Here is a 14359-nt window from a genome sequence, read left to right as displayed (position 1 = left end):
CTCATGAACCCTTAATAATTTATAAATTATTATTTTATCCTATCTTACACTGCCCAGTGTCTCCCTTCACCCACTCTTCTGTTGCCCATCCCCCAGGGAGGAAGTTATATGTAGATCCTTGTGATCGGTTCCCCGTTTTTAACCCCCATCCCTCCTGGTATGGCCACTCTCACCAATGGTCCTGAGGGGTTCATCTGTCCTGGATTCCCTGTGTTTCCAGATCCCATCTGTACCACTGTGCATCCTCTGGTCTAACCAGGTCTGCAAGGTAGAATTTGGCTCATGATAGTTGGGAAGAGGGAGCATTTAAGAACTAGAGGAAAGTTTCATTATTGCTACAGTGAACACTGAGTGACTCATCTCCTCCCCACTACCCCTCTGCAAGGGATGTCCAGTTGTCTACAGATGGGCATTGGGTCCCCGTCACACGCTCCTCTCTTTCACAATGATATGATTTTTTCCCCACCTGTCTTTGTTGCTTGAAACCTGGTCCCCTCGGCCCTTCATGATCACACATGTTGGTGTGCTGCTTCCATGTGGGCTTTGTTGCTTCTGGGCTAGATGGCCGCTAGTTTACTTTCAAGTCTTTAAGACCCCAGACACTATATCTCTCGATAGCCGGACACCATCAGCCTTCTTCACCACACTTGCTTATGCACACATTCATCTTCAGCGTTTATGTGGGGAAGGTGATCACACAATGATGGTTTTTGTTCTTTGGTGTCTGCTACCTGATCCCTTCAATACCTCGTGTTCACATAGGCTTGTGTGCTTCTTCTCTGTGGGCTTTGTGGCTTCCGAGCTAGATGACCGCTTATTTGTCTTCTAGCCTTTAAGACCCCAGATGCTATATCTTTTGATAGCCGGGCACCATCAGCTTTTCCCACCACATTTGCTTATGCATACGTCTATCTTTAGCGATCATGCTGGGAAGGTGGGAATCATGAAATGACCATTTAGCTGAGCAAGGTGCTCTTGTATTAAGGGAATGCACGTGAGGAGGCCAAATGTCCACCTGCTACCTTACTACTAAACCTATAAATATATGCACTTAGGTCTATTTCCCCCATAATCATAAATATATTTACATATGTACATGTCTGTATTTAGGCTTCTGGGTATGCCCTTTTCCTCCTACTCCTTCCCTCTATTTCCTTACTCCTTCCTCCTGTCCCACTACCATGTTCAGCCTTCTTTCTGGTTTCAGTAATTCCTCTCAGTACCTTGCCCTTGGTCACTCCCTACCAGTCCTCCCATCCCCTCCCTGGCACTGGTTTTGAACCACTCCTTGTTCCCTTGTCCCTGAGTTGGCCAATACCTCCTCCTTTCCCCCACCTCCCACACTCTCATTTCCCTCCGGGACCTTTGGTCCCGTTATTTTCTTCTTACATTGTTTGTCCCGCCTATCTTATCTAGGGGGACCTGCAGATATAATAATATGTCAGCACATTTTTAATGCAGTTTTTATGATAAAATTATGTGCCTCAGCTGATATTCGTGTCGGCTTATATTTGAGTATATGGGGGTGTGTGTTTTCTTAAGTTGATCAAGTAACACTTTTTTTGTCGGGGGGAATAAAATTTCTGGGAGGTCTGTATAGCCTAGTCTAATTCTGACTTCATCCTCAAAACACTTTATTTCAACTAGAGCTCTTCAAACTTACAATAGAGCTATTTAATCTAGTGGGTTATTGGTGGAAACTAACATAAGCTGTCTCGGTGGGCTCTCAGGGAAACAGGTGAGGCAGTCCATCTCGTTTCAGTTTTCTAAGTACCACCGGGAAATACTTTTGTGCAAATGACTATCCTTGCTCCCCATTTGGAATCAAGTAAATGTAGACGCCTCCTGCCTCATGGAGCTAATTTATTTCGTCAAAGTCCTTCATAGGGTGATTTTTCTAAGGAAAAAGAAAGGCAGTTCCCATTAATTTCAATGGCAAATATTTTTATGCGTTTCCTACCCCCACTGCCTTATGCTAAAACAATACCAAATCCAAGTCACTTCAGGATTTATCAGCCATTTTACAACAATCCAGCAAGGCAATTTTCCCTTCATTAATTATAATATGATCATTTAGCAGTCCTTGTTAAGATATTTTGCATTTACCGCATAGTGTACATTTCCAAGACTACACTAAAAATGCAAAGCCAAAAAATAGCACTGTGACAATGAGAGAAATCAATGAAAACAATGCATTTTAGTGGGGACGCTGCATGAGATTATTACGGCTATAAACCAGCAAACCATGAGTTCATTGAGAGGAGCATGTAATGCAACACAACAGAATTGAATTAACTAATTCAACTAGTATTTATTGAGTAGTGACCAGATAACGTTGTCCTCAGCGATGATAATAAATGGTCTCTTCCATTAGGAACCTAAAACCTAGTTGATTTTTATGACTGTGCAGCTTGCCAGCATTGTTTGATGTTCAGTTTGCTTACCACCCTCCCCTATGCGTTCGTTTTTAAGAGTGTCTGGCCTTTACAACGTTGGGTTTGTGCCCAAGCATATTTTCATTAATTTAGTATTAGTCTTGTGAAAGAGTGCTTCTCCTCCTGAAACTACATGCAATTTCAGAAAGTGCTTAACTTGCTCGGGTGTGTTTGTAAGGAGCCCCCCAAGGCGTTGTTTACAGACTCCAGCAGCAGTATCCGGTCCTGACAGCTCTGCAGTGAAGTGAGAGAACGGACTGGCTCCACTATGTTGACTTGAATCATTGCTAAAGTCTCATGCTCTGTATTCTTCCCCCCCACCCCTATTCCCATGGCTTTAATGATGCCACGCCAGTGATGGGACCTTCTCTCAGGATCACCCGAGCCCAGCCTCGCTCGCCTGCTCCCAGACATCTCTCGGAGTTCTGTCCCTGCCCTAAATCCTTGATTTTCCCCTTTTATTGGGTCCTTTTCTGTTGGCACTAAAAATGGGGAACTGTTTCTCTTCACTTAAACACACAGACCCACACACTTCCACTCCCACTCATTCCAGCCACTGGACAATTTCTCTCCTTACTTTTATAGCCTTTAAGAGGTTAGCTGTCTGTACTGACTCCAATTTTTCTCTCTCCTTTGTCTTTTGAATGCACTTAACACCAGGCTTTTGCCCCCTACACGCCACTAAAACTGTGCTTGTCAAGTGCAAGAATGCCTCTCCATTGTGAACTTCAGTGGTCAATTCCCAGTTTTCATCTTGAACTGCCAGCAGATTCTGACACAGTTGTTCTCTCAACTCCTTAAGATACTTTTTTTTCATTTGTCTTTTCAGACAACACATTTCTCTTCCCTGCCTGCCATCCCTCCTGCTGCTCATTGGGAATTCTCTTCCTATGTATTTACTTTCCTTTCCGTCTCTCTTCACATTTTCTCTCGAAGTGTCCGGGTCTCAAGTTGCGTAGCTCTTTTCTTAACTACCAACTTTAGTCACTTATTGACTTCACCTAGCTTCTTTAATTACTATCTGCTGATAGCTAACAACTCCCAAATTTGATCTTTCCAATTGAGTTCGCTCTCAATTTCAGATGTCTACTTTGTACTATTTGGCATCTGTTTGAGTGTCTAAAGCGTATATGAAAATTACCATGTTCAAATTTGAGGTACACATTGTAAATCACTTTCTTTTTCCTTCTGAAGTTTTGCCTATCTCAGAACAGGGCAGATCCATTCCTCCAAAAGTTGTTTGGTGTTCTTGCTGGCTGCTGTCTGGTGATTCATTCTCACGGTGGTCCTGTGTGTGTGTAGACTAGAATACGACTCCGTTTGCTTTTCGTTGTTGTGAACTTTTGGAAGTAGATCGCTAGCCCTGTCTTCGCTGGTATCTCTGAGGGGAAATGAATCGTTAGCTTCTCAGCTAGGAGCCAAGCACTGAAGTGTGCTAGCTAGAGAACCCCTACATTGTTTAGAAAACACACAAACAAAGTAGCAACCTTAGATTTAAACTCTTTGTCTCTCATGTCACACACCCAAGTCATAATGCATCTTTTTGGTTCTATATTATAAATATCTTGGAAATCTGATCACTTCTAGCCATTTACCATTGTAACAGCTCATACTGTTATCTGACTCGCCCCGCTTTCTTTGTCTTTGTGCACCTTTTAACTGAAATGGATTCTGATGTTAAGTGGTATGTGAATGTGATATGTCCTGAATTTTAAGATTCTGTTGGACAGATGTTAGATTTAGCTGCTGCTGCTGCTCTCCTGTTCACACCTTGCCTTGGCACCTAGTGCCCATTCAGGGATTCTTTGGTGTTTCAAGACCCTGGATGGTGTGGCTGCCGCTCCATCCTCGTCTCCGATTCCTCTCCTCCTTGTGCACACCTGTTCTGGTTACACTGCCAGCCTACTGTTTCTTACAAGCACTACGCAGGCTCCTTACTTGGGTGTTTTCACTTGCCCTTCTTTCAGCCTAAAGCCCCCCTTCCTTCAGATGTATGCGTACTTAAAATAATCTGTTTTTCAGAGTTGTGTTTTCTGACTTCCGCTTTTTATATTATAGCCTTGCGGTCACTCCTTATCTTCCTTCTTTGTTTTACTCCTCTCCCTTTCCCTCATTTCATGCAGCATTAAGGTTATCATTTCCCTTATTAAATCTTGGTCTCTAGCCCTTGTCCCACAGCAGGCACTTGGACGGCGGGGAGAAGAGTGTCTTAGTCGGAGGGAAGATCCATTGCCAAGGCTTTGAGGTGTGCAATGTTTTAGTCTGATTAACAGCAACAAGGCCAGTGAGGTTGGACTAAAGTCAGTGGGGAAAGGGGTAGCAAGAGATGAGATCAGAAGGGGCCAATTATATATGACTTTAGGGGTTTTCACTCTGTGTTTTTTTAAGAGTTTGGTTTTGGGTGTTAGGAATGTGACCTCAAGATAGGCGATACAAGAAGAGATGGTTTTATTTTCTTGTTTGCAGCTCGATTTCCACTGCCGAGTGCCGTGCCTGACCCAAGGGAGGTACTTAACAAATCTTTCAGTGTTTTCCCATCTTCCATTTTAACCCTTTGTATTATGTGGAAGATAAGAAGCAAACCTTTTCTTTTACTGTTGTTGAAAGTATATACCAATTCCCCATGTTGACCTTAATGCTAGTGAGTACATACCCCAGGTCTGCAACCTTCCTCATTCTCCTTTGCCGAGTCATTCCCCTCCAGGAACTTGAACGTTTTGCCCCTGAGGTTTCTAGTTAATATTTCATGTTGCTTTGGTCAGCTTGATCTCATGCAGTTTCAAGGGCTCCAGGTAGTGTGAAGCCTATGAGCATTTGAAACGCTGGTACACACTTTTCTCCCGTTTGGTCCAGTTATTCCACAGAAGCTTTGGTCAAGATGTTCAGTAATGGTAGCTGGCTACCATCTAGTTCTCGTGGTTCATCTTGTTTGAGAAAATGATGACGGTTTTCCTCATAATTGCCAAAGCTGTGCCTTTTCGGTAAATAAGATGTCAACGAGACTAAAGATGTGGTATCTCTATTTGCAACAGCCCTGCCATTAGGGCCCCCAAGTAGAGTTTGCTGTGAAGACTGGGGGCAAGTGCATTGAGCTTTGTTTACCATCAGAGCAGTGTGAGGGTGGAGCTGTTAAGAAGGGTGGTTTTGCATGAAATGCTTTTTTCTTCTGAAAATGCAGAATCTCGCTTTTCTTGGGCATTAGAACCACATTAATTAATGGATTTGACATATGTTTATTGGCTGTTTACTAGATACTATTCTGCCAACTGGTGGAAAATCAGCAGTTAATGAAACAGATATTCCTGTTCTCCTGGAGCATACTTTTTAATGGGAAAAGACAGGTCGAAAACAAAACATTTATGATGTTAGAAAGTGATAACTTATATACGAAAAATAAAATGTTGGCAGGTCGGGCTGTAGTTTTAAACAAGGTGTGTGGTCAGGAGAGAAAGCTGCTCAAAAGGCATGGAGGAGGCCCCACCTGACCCCTGGCCTGCCTGTTGACATGAGGCAGACGTCAGCCATGCCTCGACCTTCCGCCCTTCTCTATCCTATGCTGACACGGACCATTCCTGCCATGACACTCTACGTTCATGCTGCGTTTCATGCTGAGGCAGAAGTCACACATAGGACCCACAATTGTGTATTAGGGGAATTGGGAGGTAATCCCAAGTCAGGATCAGCAAACAATACAGTTATGGTCATTAGTCCACAGCAGCATCTTCATAGCCAATAGCCAGCTCTCTCTATAGTATCAGCCTCTCGCCACATGATCTCTTGGCCTCTGGCTCTTGCGGCCAAGAAGCTGACCTGCTGCTCTGCCTCGCAGTCTCAGTGTCTGCTCTCTCTCTCATGATCTCTCTGCTTCAGCCTCTGATGTTGGGTTGGTTTCTTTGCTAAGTCCCATGGTGTCTACATCATATCTTCTGGTGTATCTGGTGTCTTTGCTCTTGGCTTGTGCTACTTTAGAAAGGGATTTCAAATATACTCCTTTGGTAGTTGTTCTTCTGATGGGTGATCCTGGGACTTCTCTCTCTGCTCCTGCTTTTGAAGTGTCTCTTATATAGAAAAAATGATTTTGAGGTGTGGTGTTTAATCTTTCAGCAGACCATAGCCCCAAGGAAACAGGGTGCTGGCTTGGTTTACCCCCTCTGCTGCAGTGGAGACTTCATCCCCCTTATCTACTGTCAGTGCAGTAGAGAGCTCTCTCCAAAACGGAATTCGAGCCAGCAGCGCAGAGGCCAGCAGTTTTAGTACATCATGTAAGGATTGTGGCCAAAGGACCATATTCATTGATGCTATCTCAAAGGCCTAATGGTGAAATGGTTCATTATTCAGCTCCCTACCAACTGGTTGGCAGACGGAACCCACCCATTCATTCGGTAGAAGCAAAAACTGGAGATCATTTGATTGCAGCTAAGATCATTCTAGTGCAGGGGTTCTCGATCTTTCTAATGCCATGACCCTTTAATACAGGTCCTCATGTTTGATACAGACCCCCAACCATAAAATTATTTTTGTTGCTACTTCATAACTGTAATTTTGATACTGTTATGAATCATAATGTAAATATCTTATATACAGGATGTATTTTCATTGTTAAACAAATTGAACATATTTAAAGCATAGGGATAATCACTGTAGTAATTATATATTGTGAAACATTTATTTTTAATGACAAATAAAAGAAATTTGGTCTTGAAGCATGGTGTAGCATGGGTAACAGTCTTCATGCCCAGTACTTGTATGTGGGTGTATCTGCATGTGGGCGGACCTGCCTGGAGACAGATAGAGAAGGGTCTCGGTTCCTAAGACCATTGGAAATGTGTTGAGAACCGCTGCTCTAGAGGATAATTTTACTTGGTCACATGGCATTACTGTGAATTGACATGGACTCAATGGCACCTGAGAGAAGCCTGAAGGAGAACATTGTCTGACTCCTTGGAGAAAAGTCGGGGGACCGGGTCAGACTGCATGGACCTGAGAGTAGGATTTGTAAACTAACTGTTGCTGACAATCAAAGATCTTCCATGGTTAATGAAAGGCTCACTTTCATTTTGAGCAGAGGAGCAATTGAACTCTGCTTTGAGTTAATATTAAGTGGTCACTTAAATAACCCTGATAGCATGGTTGTTACGCATTGGGCTGCCTAATTGCTAGGTCAGCAGTTCAAAACCACTAGAAACTTGGTTTGAGAAATATAGGGCTTTCTACTCCCATAAATAGGTCCAGTCTCAGAAACTCGCAGGGGCAGTTCTACTGTGTTTTCTAGGGTCATTGTGAATCAGCATAGACTCAATAGCAGTGAGTTTCAGTTTTTAGCTGCTTCATATAATATGGCTTTGGGGGATAGAGGAGAATCAAGGGCAGAAGCTGAGAGGCTCCTGCATTAATCTGAGAAAGAATGGAATTTTCTACAAGAGTGCTAGCAGTAGAGGTTGACAGAGTGAACTTATTTTGGATGGATTTTGAGAGGAGACCCACCACAGTTTGCTGCATTACATCTGGAAAAAAGGAAGTTGGGTGCCTCTTTCTCTGAACTGCTTTTTAGTGTAATTTGGTGGCAACTAGTTTGAAAAACGATGCTCTTTCTTCTTTCCCTTGTAGCTTACACTTCTGCATAGCTACAGTGAAGGGGCGCAATCTTTTCATGCTTCCTTATTCCCTCGTGGTTGTTTGAAATTAACACAGTGGGATGAGTCATTTGTATTTTCAGTTTTGTCCAAACAGAGCAGCTGTACTTGGAACAAAATGATGGTTGTAATAATCTTTTCTTGGAGTAAATTGCTCTTTCACTGGCCATTGGTCAATCCGGAGTTAATTATAACCAAATAGCTATCCTAAGCCTCAGAGGACAAGCGCAACATTTCATTAAAGTCTAGGCTGGGGAGTACTGCTGACAGAAGCACTGCCAATCAGGCAATTTGAAAAGAAAGGTGACCATTCCTATAAACTTGAGAGCTAAAATAGCTTATATTGAGATCAGTAGGTTTTTCAAAATAGCTTCATTACAAGAAACTGAGACTGAGGGGTCGTTATGTAAATTAAGGTTACCCTTCTAAAAGCCAATAAAGGCAGAAAGCTCTCTAAGAGAGAAATAGTCAAAATATATTTTTGTCTCCCTTTTCCCAGTGTTATTTTAAGCATTCTTTATCCAGTTCTGAGCTTCTCAGAAAAAAGACAGGGACTACTTGTTGATTGATGATCCTTTCTGCGGTTTAGGGGCTTCGAATGACCATGATCATGGCTTTCCTTTACCTTCAGCATTTAGGCTGTCTGATCTGATACAATAAAGAAGAGTAACAAAGATCTTTGTTGTAAACCATGGAATATTCACTCCCAATCTTGTGGAGCGAAAAGCAGATGTCCCTCTCTCACCTGAGTGAGGTATACTTTGTTTACTTTTTATTTTCTGTAATCTCAGAGGGGATTGTCTCTCAAACCATATAAAAATTAAACTGGGATGGATATGAGGAAATTATCACAAGAAAAATAAATTGAAATATTTTTCCAGTTAATAACAAAGGTACAGTCTTCTAAATAGTGATCGATGCTGTCATCATTAGGAGTCATTAAGTTGACACTAACTCAGAGAGAGTGCAAGTATGCTGTTAGGTACATGGAGTCAGTGACCACCCATAGTGACCACTATACACATCAGAATGCTACACCGCACGGCCCTGTGCCATCTGCACAATAGTTCCTACCCTTGAGCCCATTGTTTCAGCCACAGTGTCCGTCCATCTCCCTAAAGACTTTCCTTTTATATTGATGCTCCTCCACTTAACCAAGTTTGGTGTCATTCTCAAGGGACTTGTTTCTTTTGATAATATGTACAAATATGTAAGATGAAGTCTCTCCTTCCTTGCCTCTAAGGACCACTCTTGGCCATATTTCTTCCTCAACAGATATTTATTTCTCCTTTGGGCAGTCCAAGTACTTTCAATATTCTTGACCAGCACCACAGTTCAAATGGATCAATTCTTTTTTGGCCTTCCTTATTGCATATCCAACTTTCACATGCATATGAGGCAATGAAAAATACCATTGCATGGGTCAGGCACACTTTAGTCCTCAAGGTAACACCCCGCTTTTCAAGACTCTAAACAGGTCTCGTGCAGCAGATTTACCAAATGCAATGCATCAGTTGCTTCCATGAGTAGCGATTGTGGATCCAAGCAAGATGGAATCCTTGGCAACTTCAGTTTCTACATTTACCATGTTGATACCCGTCAGTTCAGTTGTCAGGATCTTGGTCTTCTTGACATTGAGTTGTAATCCATACCATAGACTGCAGTTCTTGATCATCAACAGCAAATACTTCAAGTCCTCCTCATTTCCAGCAATCTAGGTTGTGCCATCTGCATGTTGCAGGTGCTCGAAGCCTTCCTCTACTTATCGCAGGGGTTAATAAGCCTTCCTCCAATTCTCATGCCACATTCTTCTCCTTATAAGCCAGCCTCTCATGATTTTCACAGCATATATATTAAACAAGTATGGTAAGAGGATACAACCCAGACGCATAACTTTCTTTATAGAGAGAGCAGAAGGAAACACTGCCTAGCTACATCCTCCTATCAGTTTTTGTTATCTTGAGCTTAATGTTGAAGCCAGGGTCAATCCATCTTGATGAGGGTAGTAATATTTTTGTGCTTCCTTCTTCTTTAGCAAACATGAAGCCCTTTTCCAGGGGCCAGTCTCTCCAGGTAACATGTCCAGAGTATGTGAGATGTCTCACCATCTTCGCTGCTGAGGAGCATTCTGTTCTTGAGCACTTCAATCTTCTCTCTGTTTCACATGATGTTATGTATTGATCCAATTTTAAGCACTTGGGGTTTTTGTTTCTTTTTTCAGATTGAGTTGAAATCCATATTGGAGTGAATTATATTTATAAAATAAGATTTTTGCAAACTACATTTTTACTTGATTGACTGTACCACTGCAGTATCTGAGATTGAGATTGAAACATTATGATTTTCAAATGGAAAATATATTACTACGTCAGTTTTAGCCTTACAACCTCTTTCACGATCTTTGAGAACTGTGATGCAGCTGCAGCACATGTAAATGTAAAACAGACTGAAGTGTAAAAAAGAGAGGTGGCCTGCATGGGAGGTTGCCATACATAAGCAGAGCGGATCCAATATGGCAGTCGTAAATGATGCCCCTGGGGCATCTCTAAAGCTTTAGGGAGTCTAATTTTGAAAGAAGGAGTGAGTTCCAAATGCCATTTTTCAACTGGAGGAATTTTAATGGTTTATAGTTTAGATTTATTCTTTATTGGCTTTATTTTCTCCTATGGGTTTAGTCTCCTTATGAGAAATAATTCATGAATGACCTAAAGTATCTCTTCAATAAGATAGAATAGCATGTTTTTTAGCTTTTAAATTGTTTAGCATTTTCTTCTATTTTACAGACTGGAAAAACATTCACTTGACTGTAAAATAATTGGTAGGTTTATAATGTTTAGGATCATTTAGCTTAAGTACATGTAGATAGACCCTGCAAGTTTTTATTAATATTAATAAAACTAGATAGTGAGTGGTATGAATCCTGGTGAGCCAAACTTCTCCAGTGGACGAAACCAACACTCTGTAGCTGTAGCAGAAGTTTGGTTATACTTCTATACTTATGCATGGACTTGGGTCACATTCAGTGCTACTTGCTGAGATTTGAGGGATTGTCAAAGACTATATGGCCCAAATGTAGATATGACAGCCATAAAGTGTATAAGGCTTCCCTTTCACAGTTTCACTTTATATTAATTATTTAATCATTTAAGAGATTTAATTGGGTTATCATCTTAATATCTGTTAAACTACCTTACCCTTTCCTGGCATCTGTATTGAGACAATTTATAAGAATAAATTTCAATCAAGGAAATAAATCTCCAAAATCAATATGATAGTGATTAGAGGACATTCACTGTAACAGATCAGACACTAGATAAATATTTTACAGTTTGGGAGCCATAACATGACATCGGCAACTACTCAACTTCGTAGAGGTGGCAAGAAAGCAGCCATAAATAATTTATAAGTGAATGAGGATAGGCGTCCCAGTAAAATTTTACACAAAAACAGGTAGGCATGTGGATTTGGCCACGGACTCTACTTGATTGCCTCCTTCATTCAACAACACAAAAACCTATAGTTTCTTTAAACTAAGAGGTTATAATCAGGGATGTATTTTCTTTCTACATTTCTATATATGCTTAAAAATAAAACTCAACTGTCACATTAAAAAGAACTGATACATTTAGTTTTTATTAAGATAATCAATTTGTCTATAAATATATATAATGGTACCCACATTAATTGAGTATACATATGTATCAAAATTATAATCATATGCTATATTATTTGTATATGATAAATGACTATATTTGTTTCTATATAACTTTTGAAAAGTTTAAATTATATGTATGGGTAAATTAATTTATTTGTATGTACCATATTAAACATATTTATGTACAGTATATTAAAAATCAATATTGCATATTCATCTAAAGACTTATGTTGATACTTTTGTCTAATTTATTTAACATTCTCACCTGGAATGAATAATATCTGGAAACTTCAGGATCGATAAACCCATTTTTCTCACCACTTTGAATAATGCTGAAAATTAAGAAGAGCGGTAGTAAAGCATAATGACTGATTCTATACTGCTGACTCAGGGAACTGGATTTAAATTTCAGGTCTGCTACTCAGTGTCTGTGAGATCTCTGGCATTCAGATATTTAAATCTATAAATGGGAATGTTTCCAAGTTCACAGATTTACTGTGTCCATGGTATGTTTCAAGGAGCCCTGTGGTGTAGTGATTACACGTTGGGTAGTTGAAAACTACCAGCCCCTCCTGGAGAGGGAGATGAGGCTTTCTACTCCCATGAAGAGTTACAGACCCGGAGACTCACAGGGGCAGTGCTACCCTGTCTTACAGAGTTGCCGTGAGTCAGAAGTGACTCAATTGCAGTGAGTTTGGTTTTTGTTTTTCTTTTTGTAGGTTGTAAGTATTTTAATATGTGTTTGTGGTAGTCACCTAATCTGGTGTCAATTTAAGGATTGAGAGTGTACGGGTTAAGTCTAGGTTGTCAATCTGGAGATAGCCAATGAGACTTCTGTGTGGGCATGGGCTTCTCCTGAGAATTCTGGGAAATCTGGTACTTCCTCCTTGGAGAGCTGGAAGACACCTCTCTCTCTCCCATTCCCTGGGAGACATTGCAGAAGACAAGTTACATGGACGCAACCAGACCTCGGAAGCTGGAGAAGCCACAGAGAAACCCCTGCCAGCGCTGAGATGCTTACAACGCCACTGGACCCGGAGACTTTCTACCCACTGGCTTGTGATCATCCTGCATTTGGCTTCATTGCATGTGTTTCGTGATTCTGAAGAGGACTTTATAGATTGATATCAGACATATGGGCTTATATCAGACTACGGACTTGATCTGGACTGGGCTGGGATGTTTTCTCCATGTTCAATTGCTCTTGTACAGAAACCTGTCTCTTATATACATATACATGTTTGTGAATATGTTTCTCTAGTCTACCCGAACTAATACAGTATTTTTATTGTTAGTTGCTATCAAGACAGTTTTGGTGCATGGCTACTGCATATTTTCAGAGTTAAAAACCCTTTTAAATTTTTAAAGATATTTAAGAGTTCAGAACGAGAGTGCTAGGTTTCTCTTCCAAAATAGCTTTGGGTGGGTTCTAACCAGCAGCCTTTTGGCTAGCACTCAAGATTTTAACTATTTGAGCTACCCGGAGACTTTATAATATGTGCTGTCTATTTTTATTTTTATTGGTTCAATCTTTCTTAAAAGTTTAAGTTCACTAAGGCTCACGCTTAGGCATGTAACGCCCCTGCTTCAGAACTTGGCCATAGGAAGAATAGAGTTCTTCCCCACATGGCAATGGATTTACCCCTGCGAAGTGCGGGTGAAGTGAGGTCAGAGTAGGCAAGGGATGTCTTTAATGCAACAATCTTAGAGAGAACATAACATGTTTCAGAATGAATTCTATTTTTCAAAGCTAGAGGATATAAAAATTGAGGATCTGTACCCAGTGTCATCTTTTATATATATGTTGTCAAACATATCAGTCATTTGAAATTTAAGATTAAAAAACCCTACAAATAAATGATCACAATAAAGAAAATGTACTGATCCTCATTTTTTGATGGCAGTTGATTTATTTGGGCTGATATAATGCTGTTGTATTTTGTGTTTTTGTTTTATATAGTGAGCCTAGAAAGTGAATCTTTATGGTTGATGTCATGTGTGAAGTGTTAGAAATATAATGAAGATATTACTTTAAACTTCACAAAAATATTAAAGTTTTCTATTTATTAGTCTTTTTGTGCCCTTCAGGATATAGTAGAATCAAAGTTAATATTGCAATGTATCTTTCATGCATGTGTTTCTAAAATTCTTTTGAAGACAATGAAAAGGGTTTGGAGTAAAAATAATAAATGTGCACTCCTTTCTTAAGTGAACACACTCAGGCGTGATATTTAGTTATCTGTACTGAGACTGGTAAAATTTTTAAAATGTTAAGGTAGATAGTTGCAAAAGCAGTAAAATTTATATATGTGTCTAAATAAAGAAAGAGACTTTTTTTTTTAATCTTAAGGGAATGATTCATAGTGTTGCTGTTAGCTGTTAGGGGCCATCGAGTTGGGCCCAGCTCATAGCTCCGCCGCCTGGTGCTGCGCCATCCTCCCTATTGTCTTCTGCTTAAGCCCATTGATGCAGCCACTGTGTCAATCCTCTTGCTGAAGGTCTTCCTCTTTCTTTCTGCCTTGCTACTTTACACCAAGCATGATGTCCTTCTCCAAGGACTTGTCTCTCCTGAAAACATGTCCAAATTATGTGAGAGAAATCTCACCATCCTTGCCTCTGAGGAGCCTGCTGGCTGT

The 14359-nt window shown here is 40.6% G+C and overlaps 1 protein-coding gene across 1 annotated transcript in view; it reads left to right on the top strand.

Moving 5' to 3' along the window:
- LOC142436606 (thyrotropin-releasing hormone-degrading ectoenzyme-like) overlaps positions 1-13805 on the top strand; it is a 119586-nt gene extending 105781 nt beyond the window's left edge. The window contains exon 3 of the transcript XR_012782025.1: positions 10104-13805. The gene's annotated coding sequence lies outside the window, so the exon portion shown is untranslated. The remainder of the gene's footprint in view (positions 1-10103) is intronic.
- Positions 13806-14359: the final 554 nt, after the last annotated feature.

Source organism: Tenrec ecaudatus, unplaced genomic scaffold (genome assembly GCF_050624435.1).
Source record: "Tenrec ecaudatus isolate mTenEca1 unplaced genomic scaffold, mTenEca1.hap1 Scaffold_457, whole genome shotgun sequence".
Classification (NCBI taxonomy): Eukaryota; Metazoa; Chordata; class Mammalia; order Afrosoricida; family Tenrecidae; genus Tenrec; species Tenrec ecaudatus.
This window is presented reverse-complemented; position numbering and strand designations above follow the sequence as displayed.